Raw genomic sequence first — 17617 nt, 5'->3', positions numbered from 1 at the left:
GTTTTTGTGCTTAAAAGCTCACCTTGAGGAAGGCTCAGGACTATACTGAGGTGCTGAACATCCATCGTAGTCGAAGGCCAGCTAATAAAGTCTATTGGCTTAACCAACCATGTTCAAGTAGTCCTTTCAGGTGGATTCCTCACAACAATATCAACCTTTGGATTTATGTTTTCTCCAGTTTTTAAAGGTATTCTTACTTTATTGTGTATTATTCACTTTCTAAAACTTGTAAAACAGATGGATGTGGTGACACTTACCTTTAATCTCAGTACTCAGGAGGCGTAGGCAGGTGGATCTTTGTGAGTTTGAGACCAGCTCTACATAATGAGTTCTAGACCAGCCAAAGCAACATAGTAAGTCCCTGCCTCAAAAACAATATTGGGTGTTGGAGAGATGGCTTAACATTTAAAAACTCTGGCAGCTCTTCCATGGACTTGGGTTCAAATCTTAGCATCCACATGGTGGTTCACAACTGTAACTTCAGAGGATTGGATGCCTTTTTCTGATCTTTGAGGGCACTAGGCATGTACGTGGTATACGACCATGTGTGAAGATGTGGCAGCCAGCCCTAACTTGATGGCATTGTGTTTTTGTCTGCCCCCAAATGAATTACCTTATCCCAGTGAGAGTGCTTAGATCTGGATAATAATTTACACAGGTTCCCTGTGATGACTAAAGAAACTTACTATGGAGCCAGGCATTCCTTTAGGGATGTTGACCTTTTCCTCTAGAGTGCCAGAGAGACCTTAGTGGCCTGCTGTTGAGATAAGAATAGGATAATGGGCTGTGAGGTTTTAACAGATATCTTTTCTTCTGTAAAGCTATCACTATGGGGGAAAAAAATGACATGGTCTTTTTATTACTGTATAGCGGGAAAGTAAGAAAGAACTGAGAAATAAAAGAATTTACCTACCCAGCTGTGGATTCCGTTGATGTACTTAGTGTACTTTACTTGACTCAAGATATGATGGCTTTATTGAGAGGCAGTGAAGGGTAGAAGGATCAGCCCAAGTGGAGGCTTCAGAGTCACTGTGAAGCTAGGGATGGCCTTGAATTTCTCACCCTCCATCCTCTACTACCTAAATAATTAATAGGCATATGACAACCATACACTTGCCTTTTTATTATTAATTTTAAGACTCTGCTAGTTGTTAAAGACTACCTCCATTCCATAGCCTGTGGTTCTATATTCTGTCCTCAAAGTTACCAGCATAACTCTTTTTCTTTACTTGTATTGTCACATTTTTCTTTCCTACCCTTCTGCCTCGCTCTATTATGAAGACTCTGGGATAATATTGGGTATACCTGAGAAGCTTAGAATAAAGTTCCTATCCCAGGAGCTTTAACTTCAAACTCTCTTCTCCAATGTCAAGTAGCATACTATGTAGAGGCACAGCATGTGGTATGTGTCATTGGTATATTCAAAATGAGCTTGATATTTGTCTAGCCTTGTTTCTTCCCTATTAAGTTAGGTTGCCTATTATATAACTTTGATGTTTAACTTAGAGGACAGTTTCAGTTATCTATTGTGTACTGCACACCACCTGGATTCAGTGGATGAAAACAGCAATTAAGTTTTATTTTACTAATGAAGCTAGAACTTGACCATATTGTGGGAACTGCTCATCCCCACATCATGGACCATCAGCCGGTGCTTCCTGGAGGTGGAGAGGCAGTCACTCATTGGGAGTGTGGAAATTTGATTTAGTATTTGGAAGTGGGTTCAGTCTGTCAGCTGAGAGACCTGAGGTTCTCAACCAAGGTTCTCAGCTATGCACTCATAGTTTATGGTCCTCAAGTGTCTTTACAGAGTGATGACTGAATTCAGTGATGACATTTATCACCTAGGTCTGAAAAAGAAAGACAGTGTTCTCACGGTCAGGAAGTTGAGCAAAGCCTGTGGTGTTGGGGGCATCAGTGGAAGAGTAAAAGAGTTTGAGAGCTGCCATATTATCCAGGAAGGAATATACAAAAGGATGTGGAACAGCCACTCAGCCCAGACCTTGAGTGACTGTCATTACATTAACAGTTAATCCACGAAAATGAACGTCTGCATCTTCAGGATAATGGAAATAGAGCTGGTCTCTCTAGTTTGGTCTTCATTCCCCACAAATACAATACTGTAGGTATTTTAAGAAACAAAGTTGATGCTGTCAGCTGTGGTCTCCAGCTGATAAGAGGTAAGATAATTGTTTTTATCATGTGTGGTTTTAGCAGTTCTGAAGATGAAGCCTGGAGAGATGACTTCTCCAGGTTAAGAACATGGCTGTTCTTCTAGAGTACCCTGGTATCAGACCGAACATTCACAAGCCAAGTCACAATTGTCTGTAATCCAGTTGTTGCATGTAGTTTTAAAAATCATGCTACTGCCTCTGCCCTGGAGCTGCTAGCCCCCCCCCCCCATTCCACCCAATTTATTTCTAGGATCAGCTGCTGCCAGCTCCCACCTGGCTTCCTTTTCTACCAGCCTTATTATACTCTGGAGTCCACTGCTCCACCAGCCCACTCCCGAGCCCCTTGCTCTATGAGTTACCAGCCCCACCCAAGCCCTTGAATCTGAGATAAAGGACACACACTGAGCTTGTCACTTTACAGCTTGACTTTCATGGTATAGATACCTCCCACCTGGAAAGGCATGCCCTCACTAATTTATAATCTCCATCTCTCCTTCAGCCCTAAACTTAATGGCTTGTTCTAATTAGCCCCTGCCAAACATCTTTGGCCACCTGCTTGTACTGGAGGCTGCAGACCCTAACTGCACTGAGATCTTACGTGGTTGCTGCGTGCTTCTCGTTCCAAAGCATGGCAGAAAAACCCCTCCCTTTCCCTTCATCTCCTGGAAGTCCCAACTATACCTTGTGTCCAGCAATTGGCCCTTGGACACCTTTATTGACAAGTCAAGAGCCAATTGAGGAACAAACCTTAGTGACAGAACCTTCCCTAAAGCCAGTCTTAGAGGATCTGACATCTTCTTCTGGCTTCCTTGGACACTGCATGCATGTGGTACACAGAAACACAAGGAAAATACCCACATACATAAAAATTAAGTTAAAAATGCAGTTCCAAAGATGAAGTTATATCATATAGGTCACACTTCTGGCTTAGTCTAACTACCAAGCTTATAGTGGATAAATCAAATTAATTTGCCCCTTGTGGCAGTTGAAATCAAGACACCTAATTTTATTTAAGAATTAGTGAAATTGGGCTGGAGAGATGGCTCAGTGGTTAAGAGCACTGTCTGCTCTTTCAGAGGTTCTGAGTTCAATTCCCAGCAACCACATGGTGGCCCACAACCATCTGTAATGGGATCTGATGCCCTCTTCTGGTGTGTCTGAAGACAATGGTGGTGCACTCATATAAATAATAAATAATAAATAAATTTATAAAGAAAGAATTAGCAAAATTACTAAGCCTTGCATTTCTGAACTGTTAACACTACCCAAATCTATATGGTACTAAGTATGAAGTCATAGTTGTAATAATTTTCATAATCTGTAATATACATCAGAATCATCATTTGATATAAAGGGTAGTACACTTTTTCTTCTGAAGAACTTCCTTCCTAGAGAGAAGAAAGGGTGAGCAGGGCCAGTTCAGCTGACTCCATTGATGGCTTCTGGTGGTTGCAGTCATTTCGTACATTGTATGTAGTACTGCCATGGCTTCTGGTGGTCATGGTCATTTAGTACCTTGTATCTAGTGTTGCATTTTAGTACACTGGAGCTTAATTGTTTTTACAATTTGTAAAGTTTATAAACATCCTCTGTGATTCTAACAAATTGTCAAGAAAAGTACAGTACTGTGGTAAAAAGCAATATAATCACTAGGCTTTGAGGAGTTTATAGACATCTCATTACAATTGGATGGATGATCACATTTCTTTTGTGGTAGACAAAATATATCTTTTTTTTTTTTTTTTGTAAGTTGGAAAATAACATTGTTTGTTCTAGGGCATTGGCCAGAGTCCCCTTAGAACTTCTGAAACTGCTTCTTGGTGCCAGCAGCCTTGGTGACCTCGAGCACATTGAATCATACAGTCTTGCTCAGAGGCCTACACTCTCCAACAGTGACAATGTGGCTGATCTGTACATCCCTGAAACAGGGGGACAGGTGCACAGACATGTTCTTGAGATGCTTCTCAAAGCGATTGTATTTTTGGAAGTAATGGAGATAGTCCCGGTGGATGACAATGGTCCTCTGCATCTTTGTCTTTGTCACGACATCAGTCAGGATCTGACTTCGGATGGAGACATTTCTGGTGAAGGGGCATTTCTTGTCTATGTAGGTGCCCTCAATGGCCTCTTTGGGCATCTTGAATCCTAGACTGGTGTTTTGTAGTACTGAGGGAGTTTTTCCTTGCAAGTTTCTCCCAACAAAACACGCTTCTTGTTTTGAAAGGTTGTAGGCTACTTTTGGTAAGCACGCTCCATCTGTCCGCCATCTTCCCAGAAGCCTGAGAAAAGGAAGGCCAGACCTTTAGGCTCTTAAGCTAGTACAGGTAATGCATCTTCTTGGAACCCATCATCTTGGAAGAAATGACATGTAGCATGAGTTGAGTCTCAATGTAACTATGCTTCTTTGTGCATCAGGGATTGTATTGCACCAGGAAACTTATTTCCAAATTATTTTGGGCTTAAATACACTGGGAATAAACCACCTGTTGTTATACCCTCTGACATCTGATCCAGGTTGATGAAGTCAATCTGCACCAGGTTTTCATTTATCTCTTCTCCAGGTTTGTGTCCCTGTGTAACTCCTGAAGGAAACCCCTCATGTATGTATGTGTGTAGGGGCATGTAGATGTTATGTCATTCATGTGGATATCAGGATAGCTTGCAGAAGTTTGTTCTCTTCTCCTGTTGTGTGAGTTCCAGGGATGAAACACAGGTTGTCAGGAGTAATATGCACCTTTATCTGCTGAGATGTCTTCCCCAGCCCCTGCATATCTTTTAAAAAAACAAACTTTATTCTTAGGATAATTTGTTTTGTTTGTATCTTATTTATCATAGACATATAATCTTTTGCAGTAAAAAAATGTGTCTTGTTCTCTTCCTTATGCCTGGTATGATGATGAAGAAATATTTTTCAAATAAATGAATAAGCTCTTTTAGTAACCAGGGAAAGCTTTAATTTAAAAAAGTGGTATTTAAGAGTTCTTTTAAAGAAATATTTATTTTATAGATGTAGTGCGGCTTAAGTCCTTTGTGTTTAGAAAACATCCTCACTTGATGTTTACTCATTAATACAAATTAGTTCAAACTCTGGGCTGTAGAAATAGCATAGCAGTCAAATGCTTGCCTAACATGCTCAATACTTACCCCATTACATAGAAATGAAAGTAATTTTAGATGTAAGTAATTAAACATTTTTATGTTTATTTTATGTGTATGGTTGTTTTGACTGTATGTATATTGGTGCATCACATGCATGCAGTGCCTAAAAGAATCCAGAAGGCTGGGGTAGATTTCCCCTGGAAGAGGAGCTACAGATGGTTGTGAGCCACCACATAGGTTCTTGGAACCAAACTGCAAGGGCAGCAAGTGCTCTTAACTGCTGAGCCATCTCTCCAGACCCTAGATCAGTTTTTGGTATTTAATTTTCTTTTCAGTCCTTCATGTAGTCTATATATTGTTACACTGTATGAAGTATACCTTGAACTCACAGAAATCCATGTGCAACTGCCTCCTGAGTGCTGGGATTCAAGGCAAGCAAGCACCTTATGCGTGGTTCTGTAGTGTAATTAAGTCTTGAGGTCAGATATTGTTAAGCCTCCTACAGTATTGTTCTTTCTGATTATTAGTAAAAAGTTTTCAGAGTCCTTCATGTTTTCAAATGAATAGTTGGTAAGGAATAAACTTGCAGACAAAAAAATAGTTTTAAAACATGGACACTAAACCAGAAAGGAAGCAGTAATTTTGAATGTTTATGTTGGGCTAAGAAGTTTGTCATGAGACCAACGTGAAAGCACAATAATTACCCACATAACTAATTTGTTACCCTGAATCTTATTATATGAAGCAATTTTTTTTAGGGACACACACGCACACACACAGAAGTATAGTGTACTAATCCTTACATTAAAGTTTGTAGCTTTTAGGCATAATTGTGAAACTCAAAAATAGAGTTGAACTTGTTTTAAATTAACTCTAAAAACAACTCAGAAAATAACTGGAGACAAGGAAAGCATTCATGGAAACAAGGGATACCAGTTCTCAAATATTGAAGCCATGGCTCAAAAGACATTATTTTGAATATAGACATAGTGCTTTGGTCATTTAACACATTTTATGTCTAATTATTTCTAATATAAAATTTATTTTACTTTGTTAAGAATTATTAACTTAAGATTTATCCGGTCAACAGATTTGTAGGTGCACACTACAACTATAGGAAGAACTTTGCTGAGATTTCTTGAATTTACTTGCACCACTGAAGCCATATACCTGTCACAATGATTACTTTTTATCTGCTTTGACAAAACACCATGACCTAGAGCAACTTATAGATGGACAGATTTATTTGGCTTAGGGTTCCAGAGAGATTTGAGTGCATGAAGGTGGGGAGGCGTGGCGGAAAGCAGCAGGAAGTTGAGAGATCACATCTTCAACTGAAACATGGAACAGAGAACCTCAACTGGAAGTGGGGAGAGGCTATGAACTCACAAGACCTATGCCCAGTTAAGGATTTCCTCCATTAAAGTTTTATCATTTCCACAAATGCCACAACTGGGACCAAAGGTTCAAATATGTGGGCTTTGGGCAGGGGGGAGGCATTTCTTATTTAAACCACCACACCTGTTAATTAGCTATTCTTAACTTCCTTTTGCACCCTGTCTTTGCATCCATGCTTCTAATCTTTTATAAGTTTGACTGTTTGGAATCTCTATATATAAACAGAACCATGGAGCTCTTGTCTTTCTTTTTTTTTTCCAGGATGATAATAATGTCTTTAATTTACCTTAAACATTAAACAAAGCTCACCAAAGACTCATGTTTCTTAGCTGTACATCTTTTTTTTGATTAAATTCTTTTTTATTGGATATTTTATTTACATTTCAGATGCCATCTCCTTTCCCCATTTCCCCTCCTTAGAAAACCCATATCGCATACCCCCTTCTCCTTTTTGCTTTTATATAAATTTTTTAATGTTAACCAATGGCTTTATGAATTTGGTAATGCTCAATATCAATCAGAAGTGCAACCTAATACCCAACCTAGATATATCAACTATCTTTGACTGGTGGAGACATGTGAACATCTGCCTCCATGTCTGGCCCCCCTCTCTCTTTCTCAACACCTAGCTCCTCCTCTCCTTACTCCTCCTCTCCTTACTCCTCCCACCTTAGCTCCTCCTATATATCACCCTTCCTGTTAAAACTTTTCTCTCAAAATACAGTTAGAGCATAACTATACCAATTTATGTCAGTAAGGTGCAAGATAGACTAATGCCCAGGCCATCATTTTGTTGATTAAGCAGAACCTCTGTCATCTCTCCTAAAGAAAAGACTTAGTTCTGAACCTGGCTTTTTTTCCCTATTCCGGGCCCCTTCTGAGTCCCCTTCACCCATGAAAGAGACACGAGAGGCAGTGTTTGGGTAGTTACCACAGCGAGGCTTTATTCTCGTATCAGCAGAAACGGAAGACCCCAAGCCCGGGAAAGGCACTGCTATATGTACCCTAGAGTGGTGTGTTCACTTCTGATTGGCTGTTCACTCATTACCCCATATTACACCCTGGGATGGGCAGTGACTTTGGCGCACTTTTGCCTTTTGCACCTGCACAGTTAGTTGTTTATTTGTGGGAGCACAGGATGCCCGCGCCATCTTGTAATGGCGAATGTTGTCAAGTTCACCTCGGCTCCTAACATTTCCCCCTTGGCTTTAGAATGAATGTCAGCTGAAAACCATCCTCTCAAATCTTTTCTTTCAAAGTAAATAGCAAGGATTGGCTATGAGACTATAGGTTTTCAACCCCATCAGAAATCCAGAATGACTGAGTTGACTGAAATTATGGGAAGCACAAAGCATAGCTTCTAAAACATAGCCAATTTATAGAGACCGCTGAACACCTGGACAGTCCCTATACTACAAAACGTTGGAGCATCTAATCTTCAGCCTTCTGGCCCAGAATCATCTGACAGACCTTAGTGATGCAGAATTATTAAGGGCTGATTACTCTGTCTTGGCAAATATAATCAGTCGACTATTCTGCAAGTGTGTCCTTTTCTGGACAGTAATTTGTCTGTAGATGGAAAGAGGCAATTCTTGCCTAGTGGCTGACTCACCACAACTGGAGTAACTCCAAAGATGCTCAATTTCTTCTTAGAATTCACGACAGGAAGCTGTCAGGAGCAGTCAGGTCTCTAATCAAAATGAACATTAATATATAAATGTAGCGTCAGTTCTATGGACTTCTGATGTTTTGAAAACCAACTATTTATGTAAGGCAATCTGGACTGTTGTCTGTTCACTCCTCTCAGCTATTTCTAAAGAAAATATAGAAAATACCCTAACAATAAACTCAAAGCCATGAATTTGCTATAGGCCCTTGACTCACAGGCTAACCATCTAAAATAAGTTAAAAAAAGTTAAAGGACTGGGTCTAAGCCTTGTATTCCTAAATGTGTTATATCGGCACAATGCCTATGATAGTAATATTCATCTCACTTTTATATTAATAAGAATCTCATACCAATGAAAACATTAAATTTGAAATCAAAGTAAATTTTGTACCATTTAAGAAATTATAACTTCATCTTAATAACAATTATACATATTTCTACCAATAGGTTATGGCTATGCAATAAATCCTAGCTAATCCTCCCTGTTCCACCAAAACCACTACTTTTTCCTAGAAAGACAGCCCAATATTAACCACCTCAGTCCCCAAGCCCAGGGAATAGGGGCGCCGACTCTTCATTAACTTCTTGAAGTTGATTATGGGTGTTGAGATATTAGAAGAGGGGTTGGGGGAAGAGTAAATTGATAAGCCTTTGACACTGTGTCTTCACTGCATCCAGCTGGAATTCCAGGACATCAGAGGTTCGAGCAGGTATGCTCAGCTTGCCTGATGAGTTGATACACCAAGGCTGAGTATTCTCTAACATACAATTCTCAAAACAAATTTTAGTATCAAGATAATTGTTTGTTTGAATTCTGGAATCTAGTCTTCTGGCGGCCTGCCTCTGTCATGTCTAATCCATATAATTCTGGGAGTTTCTATGAGGGTGTGCGCCCACCATCCTCCCATTTTTGCCTTCCTGCTCTCAAATTTCCCAACATCAGAGAATCCAAACTTTCGGGCACCTATGCCCTCCACTTCCACTGATGCCTAACACTGTACCCCATTCCCCCCCTCCAATTACTATGAGGGTGTGCTCCCACCATCCTCTCATATCCGCCTCCCTGCTCTTGCAATTCCCCAACACTAGGGAATCCAAACTTTCAGGTACCAAGGCTGTCCACTTCCACTGATGCCTGGCAAGGCCACCCTCAACTACCTATACAGGTGGATCCATGAGTCCCCCCCTTTGTGTTCTCTGGCTGGAGATTTTAGAATGGCTACTCCAGCTTGTTTCTTAGGACCATTTGCTTGAAAAATTGTTTTCCAGCCTTTTATACTAAGGTAGAGTCTGTCTTTGCCCTGAGGTGGGTTTCCTGTATGCAGCAAAATGCTGGGTCCCGTTTATGTATCCAGTCCATTAGCCTATGTCTTTTAATTGGGGAACTGAGTCCATTGATGTTAAGAGATGTTAAGGAACAGTGATTGTTGTCTCCTGTTATTTTTGTTATTAGAGGTGAAGTTATCTTTGTGTGGCTATCTTCTTTTGGATTTGTTGGAAGAGGGTTACTTTCTTGTTCTTTCTAGGGTATAATTTCCCTCCTTGTATTGGAGCTTTCCTGCTATTATCCTTTGTAATGCTGGGTTTGTGGAAAGATATTGTGTAAATTTGGTTTTGTCATGGAATATCTTGAGTTCTCCATCTATGGTAATTGAGAGTTTTGCTGGGTATAGTAGCCTGGGCTGGCATTTGTGTTCTCTTAGGGTCTGTATGACATCTGTCCAGCATCTTCTAGCTTTTATAGTATCTGGTGAGAAGTCTGGTGTAATTCTGATAGGTCTGCTTTTATATGTTACTTGGCCTTTCTCCCTTACTGCATTTAATATTCTTTCTTTGTTTTGTGCACTTGGTGTTTTGATTATTATGTGACAGGAGGTATTTCTTTTCTGGTCTAGTCTATTTGGCATTCTATAGGCTTTTTGTGTGTTTATGGGCATCTCTTTCTTTAGATTAGGGAAGTTTTCTTTTATAATTTTGTTGAAGATATTTATTGGCCCTTTAAGTTGGGAATCTTCACTCTCATCTATACCTATTATTCTTAGGTTTGTTCTTCTCATTGTGTCCTGGATTTCCTGGATATTTTGTGTTAAGAACTTTTTGCATTTTCTTTGACAGTTGTGTTGATATTTTCTATTGTATCTTCTGCACCTGAGATTCTCTCTTCTATCTCTTGTATTCTGTTGGTGATGCTTGTGTCTATGACTCCTGATTTCTTTCCTAGGTTTTCTATCTCCAGCGTAGTCTCCGTTTGTGATTTCTTGATTGTTTCTACTTCCATTTTTATGTCCTGGATGGTTTTGTTCAATTCCTTCACCTGTTTGGTTGTGTTCTCTTGTAATTCTTTAAGGGATTTTTGTGTTTCCACTTTAAGGGCATCTACCTGTTTACCTGTTTTCTCCTCAAATTCTTTGAGTGTGTTATTTATGTCCTTCTGAAAGTCCTCTATCATCATCATTAGAAGTGATTTTAAATCTGAATCTTTATTTCCTGGTGATATGGGGAATTCAGGACTTTCTATTGTGGGAGAACTAGGTTCTAATGATGCCAAGTACCCTGGGTTACTGATGCCTATGTTCTTGCGCTTGCCTTTTGCCATCTGTATCTCCTTAGTGCTACCTGCCCTGTCCCTGACTGGAGCCTGTCTTTCCTATTATCTTGGTTGTATCAGAACTTTGTGGGGTGGGTGTAACTACTGGGGTAAACGCTGGGGCCCAATATCTGCTCAGTGCTCAAGTGCAGACAGGATACTGTCCAGGTTAGAGCTCTGGGAGCCCCGTTTTCTCTGGGTTCTTAGAGAATGGGGGCAGAGCTGCTGCCCAAGATCTGCTCAGTGCTCTGGCCCAGACCAAAGGGAACCAATGCTCCAGGCTGGGAGTGACTTCCTGGATCCTTGTGGGTCCCAGTTACTCCCTGTTTGGGCTGTGTCTTGCTGTCTGCTTACCTAAGATACTGCCCGAGTTAGAGCACCTGGGATCCCTGCTTCCTCTGGGTTCTTAGAGATTGGGGGCAGAGCTGCCACCCAAGATCTGCTCAGTGCTCTGGCCCAGATCAGAAGGAACCAGTGCTCCGGGTAGGAGGCGACTTTCTGGGTCCTTGTGCGTCCCAGTTACTTCCTGTTTGGGGTGAACGTTGCTGTCTGCTTACCTAAGATACTGCCTAGGTTAGAGTAGTTCCTGGGAGCCCCACTTCCTCTGGGTTCTGTGTGATTGGGGTCAGAGCTGCCGTCTTGGAACTATCTCTTGTCTTTCTATGACTGGCTTATTTTATCTAACATATTACTCTAAGAATTAATTCATATTGCTGCACAGCCAAAGGGCTTCTTCCTTTTTTAAAAAAGATTTTATTTTATGTATATGTGTACACTGTCGCTGTCTTCATACACACTATAAGAAGGCATTGGATCTCATTACAGGTGATTGTGAGCCATGATGTGGTTGCTGGAAATTGAACTCAAGACTTGTGGAAGGGCAGTCAGTGCTTTTAACTACTGAGCCATCTCTCCAGCCAGGTTTTCTTCCCTTTAAAGGATGAACAATAGTCTTTTACATGTGTTTACCACATTTTCTGCATCCCGTCATTTTGATGGACATTTAGGTTGTTTATGCATCTTAGCTACTGTCAGTAGTGCCTTCAAGGAGACCAGGAGTATCAGTGTCTCTATGTAAATCCTAACTTCTTTATTAAGGTTCCAAAGTAACAGCTTTTTATTCACTTCCAAAATTACATATAGCAACATGAATCCTCTGCAGTACTAGTACAATTCTACAACTCCTAGCCCACCAAACTAGAGATATATTTGGGATTCACGGTTGTTCAGACTTTACATGAAGATTTTGTCACATATACTTCATATATACAAAACACCTTCAACAATGCCTGTGTGACTTTTACACGAATTACACAATAAAGGCATCTATTCTGGCCAGATTTTACATTCAATTGGCTCAATAAAAACAAACTGTGTATTCAGGTATCGTGGGTTGTTGATCTGTCATCAAATCAGGATGGAAGTAAGCCACAAGTGATTGTTGTAACAGAACTCAGTCTAATACTTTCTCTCCTTTTAATACTATTTAAATATATATAATTTATTTCACTTGTAAGTTCACTACAAATTTCATATACAAAGCAAAAAGGCAAACACCAAAAGTTGGCTTTGACCACCATAAGCTGAAAATAGCACCAGCCCTACAAATGCATGGCTCATAGACAAAACTAAGAAAAACAGATCTTAGAATTTATCATATTCAACTCCAGAATTGAGATGGGTAGATTTAGACACTCAAAATTATTAAAATATAAAGCTGGGAGGAGAAAAGGAACATTGCAAGTCAGGAGCAATTATTCATTACCTTTAGTTCTTAAAATCCAGATCCTAATCTAGGTATCAGAAAATGTTTCTTACCTTTGTCTCCAGTAGGATGAGCTGAACAGCAAGTTGGGTTATTCAATCAGATGTTATGAAAATACTTGCTTAAAGAGATTTAAGTGCTTTCTTGGTTAGAAAAACTAATCACAGGTTCCCTACAATATCTTAAGGCAACAGAGAAGGGTGAAGGGTAGAAATCAAAGTAGTATTTGTAGTTCCAAAGTGGTATAAATTGTCAGTATGGGTATAGCCCTATTTCCTAAGCCTTAAAACCTACTGTACCTTTTACACTGTGCTCACTAGTGTTCAAACACAAGCCTACAGTAAGGCAAAGAATAATTTTCTCATTTCAGTCTCCAGCTGAACTACCTAAAACAGAGGTCATTCTTGGTCCTGGTTCCAAAGCATTCAAAATAAACCCACATTTGCTTTGAGATAGCCATTGAGATTCTCAGTGGAACTCAAATTCAGTATTAACATTAGCAGAAGTATTAGACTACAACACAGATTTTTTTTTTGAATTTTGGACAGTATACTGTTAAATTAACTGCTTATTGGGTGAATCAATACATTGTAAATCTTTTCAGCCATAGAGTATTAAGCCAGCAATTATACAAATTATTCTACTATTGTATCTCTACTGATAACCCCTTGAAGCTGAATCTTCATCTTATTTGGATTGGAGAATGGAACTTTTATTTAAAATCCTAAGCTTGTGATTTCCTCCTGTTTAGAGAATAAACCACTCTTTCAGCACCACAATAGAAATGGATCTTTAACTTGAGCTTCAGACTGAATATGAGATTATTCAAATGTAATGTAAAATTTAGGGGAGACAAGAAAATTTGATAGTGAAAGAAAACAGGTTTCAAGAAATTTGCATGAGATCTCAACCTCATTTTAATGACCCTATACACTATCCTGAAAGAAGCTAATTAAGTTCAAAACTTGGATTTCACTTTAGGTAAAGCATTCAATAGATTCATTAAGGTTAAGGAGCTGTGACAGAATTCAAAGCACAATAAAAAGGATGAATTAGCATAACCAAACTTTAAAAAGTGGTAATATTTCTTTATCTCCAGTGGCTAGCTCCCAAATGAATTAGACGGAGACTATAAGATTAATTTGATAAGCTTTATGGCTCAATGACTGGGCAGTTAATAATCTATTTTAATCCTCTAAACTAATCTGGCTACCTACCAGCCAGAATCCCCAAGATACTTGCATTTTAGTATTGGTCTGACTCTCTGGGCTTCAAGTGCTTTCCCATGATGTTTCTCTGGACCCCCAGTCCCATCCACTCCCCTATCCATGACTGGCAGAACCTCAGCCCTTTCCCCTCTTCTGCCCAGCCATTGGCTGATTAGTTCTTATTGACAAGTCAGAGAATAAATGGGGAGCAATGTTTAGACAAACTTGAATCAGGACATACTGAGCATCTTCTTAGATACTTGCTGGCTATTTGTATATCTTCTGAGAAAAATGCTTATTCAGGTTATTAGTTCATTTTTAAATCAAATTGTTAGTTTGTTTTTTAAAAAAGATGTTTATTAAACAATCCCTGGGTAATCTTGTGTTCTATTTTATCTTTAGTCCTGCCCCTTAATTATTTGTCTTGGAGTTAAGTTTTGGTGGGACAGGAAGTATTATCTTAGAAACTAGGTCGGGAAAATGATCAACTATAGAGCTGAGATTTAAATTTTGAGTTTAAAAATGTATATCAGGAACAGTGGGAAGGGTGTTTTCTTAAAGGCATTTCTAATTTGATTTTCTGTGTGTATGGCTGTTCTGAAAATATATATTTTTTTTCATTTTTTGAAAGTGGACAAAATCTGTGGGATTTTTCTCCCTAGAACAGCACAAAAATAAAACTGTCTTTACATGCAAATAAATTTCTTTGATTAAAATAAAGATGTTTAGTACTGAGTTGTGTAAGCTCCCCCCACCCCCATGTTTTAGATAGTCACCAATTCTGATGTATCACTTTCAAATATAGTATCCGATTCTGTGGCTATGTTTCTACTCTGTTGTTCCCTTTGCTGTGCAGAAGCTTTTCTGATGCTGCCTCCCTTACCTACTTTTGCACTGTGGCTCATGTGTTTAGTTCTATCTCTTGAATCTTTTGCCAGACCAAGGTCAGGAATATTTCTTTTTATGTTTCTTGTAAGCATTTTATAGTTTTAGATCTTACGTTTAAGTCTTGAATCCATTTAAAAGATTTATTGTTACTTTTTTTACTCTGTGTGGTATACAGATGTATGTGCATGTGTATGTATGGAGAAGTCAGAGGTCAAGTGTCATCCCTCAGGGGTCTTCCACCTTGATTTTTGAGATAAATATTCTTATTGGGATCTGAGACTCACCAATAGGCAAGACTGGTTTGCCAGTTGGGTTGGGATCACAATGGCACACCACTATACCAGGTTTTTCATATCAGTGTTTGTTTACACATATAATATATCTGTGTAAACTTAGTTGTTAACTTGATTATTTCTGGAATGAGCTACTATCCAGAAATGGAGGTCACACCTGTGATCCAGATCTTGAGGCAGGAAGACAACATGTCTTTGATCTGGATCTTGAGGCTGGAAGATACAGGATTTTGATCCAGACCTTGAGGCATACCTTTAATCTGGGCTATGCCTTCCACTGAAGGCCTTTGTAAGGACAATAGAAAAAAGGAGTTGTTCTCGATCTTCACCTGCTTGCACTCAGTCCGTTGGAGCCTAGTTCTTTGGAATTCTAGCTTATACACAGAAGACCAGTTGAAACACTCAGCCTCATGGGGCTGAGCAACTACTAGATTCTTGGACTTGACAGTCACAGCTGGCCATTGTTGGATTAGTTGGACTGCAGCCTCTAAGTATAAGTATTTCATATATATATATATATATATATATATAATTCATTCCATAAATTCTGTGACTAGAGAACTTTGACTAATAAAGTGCTAGAAGTAAAATTTGGCTCTTAATGCTTTTTACTACCTGAGTTATCTCCCCAGCTCCAAATGCTGTTTTAAAAAAATTAATATTCACTGAATGTAGGACTAGGTGTCATAAAGACATTTTCACATAAGCATATAATATATTTTGACCGTGGTATTATTTATTTATTTAATATATATGTGTAAACTGTTGCTGTTTTCAGACACACTAGAAGAGGGCATCGGATTCCATGACAGATGGTTGTGAGCCATCATGTGGTTGCTGGGAACCGAACTCAGGACTTCTGGAAGAGCAGTCAGTGCTCTTAACCACTGAGTTCCCCATGGTACTTTCTCATACTTCCTACTGTCCTTGAGTTAATTTTCTTTATTGTTCTTTTCTGTAGGGTGTTGAAACAAGGTCTAACCTAGACTACTGTTGAACTCTCTGTGTAACAGAGGAGCTTGATCTTCTGAGTCTCCTCACTTCACTAGGATTATAGGGATAGCATATGGTTTTATATAGTGCTAGGTATTAAACCTCATTCATGCCAGGCAGGGATTCTTTCAACTAAGTTACACTCCCAGACCCTGAGTTATGTACAGTGTGAAATAAAGTATAAAACCTGTCCCAATATGTTTGAAGAGCTGTCAGATAGAGGAGACCTCTAGAGAGGAGAAAAAAAGGGAAAAGGACCAGTAGAAGGATGTGAGTGTAGATAACTTTAGCCTGAGATGAAGTTTAACAGCTTGAATTGTTAAGTTTGAATTGTCCTGTGAGGAATGATACTTCTTAAAGGTAGTGATCACTCCTACTGAAAGCCAGAGCAGATCCCAGTGACTATCCAAAGTATAAAGGAGAGATTCTTTTTAAGTTTTTTTTTAATGTGTATGAGTGCTGGCCTGCATGTATGTATGTGTACCAGTTACGTTCAGTACTTGAGGAGGTCAGAAGAAGGTGTCATAACTTCTAGCACTGGAGTTAAGGATGGTTATGAATAACCATGTGGGTGCTGGGAACCAAACTCAGGTTCTCTGAAAAGCAACAGGTGTTCTTATCCACTAAGTCATTCTCTAGCTCCAAGATATTCTCAAAAGTGTAAGATGCAGTGATGTCCACTTTCATCATTTCCATTATTTTCATTTATTAAATTAAATACCCCCTTTATTTCCATCCTCTTTCACTATTGAAAACCTCTCTAAAAATTCTGAGCACTATTATGAGTTTTCATTTTGATTAACAACAGCAACAACAACAAAATAAAAAGATTCTACATGTTGCTAGCTATAAAACTTTACACATTTTTATTATTTTTTTCCACCTAGGACCTGCTTGTAAAATAAACTGAAGCCCACAGAGATGGGGAGACTTGTTTGCAGTTACATATGTGTCCTATTGCCAAAAAAGCCCAGAATTACAAGACCATCCTATGGAAAGAGTTTAGCCTTTAGATTTGTCCATACTTGTGTTCTCATCTTGGATATATCATTTTAAATCCACTTAAATTTTTTTTCTGAGTTTTTCTGAAATTTCTAATTGGGTATATGAATTAATCATGCAATGTGCCTGGTATGTAGTAGCTGACCAACTAATGTTGTTTTGCCTCTCTCTATTCATGCTTAGGGCATAACAATACCTTATGATATAGCTTCATTTTCAGAAAGACAGAAGCATACATTATCTCTGGAAGTCAAACCTAGCATATTAGACCACATGTCTCTACTTTTAAATTTTTTTTAATTTAATTTTTTACTTCATGTGCATTGGTGTTTTGTCTGCATGTATGTCTGTGTGAGGATGTCAGAACCTCTGGAACTGGAGTTATAGACAGTTGTGAGCTGACGTGTTGGTGCAAGAATAGAACCTAAATCCTCTGGAAGAGCAGCCAGTGCTCTTAACTGCTGGGCCAGGTCTCCAGCCCCTGTCCCACCATTATTCTTATCATTAGTTGCTTTGTTTATCTTGAGACAGGATTTCCCTA

The 17617-nt window shown here is 39.1% G+C and overlaps 1 pseudogene; it reads right to left on the bottom strand.

The window, feature by feature from the left end:
• Positions 1-3969: 3969 nt before the first annotated feature.
• LOC117721601 (small ribosomal subunit protein uS17 pseudogene) lies at positions 3970-4430 on the bottom strand (annotated as a pseudogene).
• Positions 4431-17617: the final 13187 nt, after the last annotated feature.

Source organism: Arvicanthis niloticus, chromosome 1, assembly GCF_011762505.2.
Source record: "Arvicanthis niloticus isolate mArvNil1 chromosome 1, mArvNil1.pat.X, whole genome shotgun sequence".
Lineage (NCBI taxonomy): Eukaryota > Metazoa > Chordata > Mammalia > Rodentia > Muridae > Arvicanthis > Arvicanthis niloticus.
The sequence above is the reverse complement of the archived record's forward strand: the minus strand, read 5'-3'. Positions and strand labels throughout refer to the sequence as shown.